The 359-nt window shown below is 68.5% G+C and overlaps 1 protein-coding gene across 2 annotated transcripts in view; it reads right to left on the reverse strand.

Annotated features, from left to right (window-relative positions):
- Positions 1-359, reverse strand: part of GARS (glycyl-tRNA synthetase) — a 50,150-nt gene that overhangs the window by 35,623 nt on the left and 14,168 nt on the right. The window lies entirely within an intron of this gene.

Consider the following 359-nt stretch of genomic DNA (forward strand, 5'->3'; position numbering starts at 1 on the left):
ATGAATAACGAGATCTCACACACGCACACGCACAGATCCAGCTTGTACGGGGGGGCGCGCACAGATGTACAGGAGCTCGCTCACGTCGAGGAGATGCGGCGCAAACCCACCCACGCGCGCACGACCTGCCACACGACGCGGAGGGGCCGCGGCCAGGAAGGGCGTGTAGCCCCCCCACACCGGGGCTGCAGGAGCAAGGGAGCCCCTATGGACCCAGCAGACCCAAAGGGGCCCAGGCCGAGGGGCACGAGACCAGCGCGGTGGGACAGCAGGGCCACGCACCTCATGGGGCGCCTATGGAGGCGGTGTCGGGGACGCGCTGCGCTGCGCTGCGCACACCTGGCTCTATAGGGGAACGA

This window comes from Alligator sinensis, unplaced genomic scaffold (assembly GCF_000455745.1).
Source record: "Alligator sinensis unplaced genomic scaffold, ASM45574v1 scaffold885_1, whole genome shotgun sequence".
Taxonomy (NCBI): domain Eukaryota; kingdom Metazoa; phylum Chordata; order Crocodylia; family Alligatoridae; genus Alligator; species Alligator sinensis.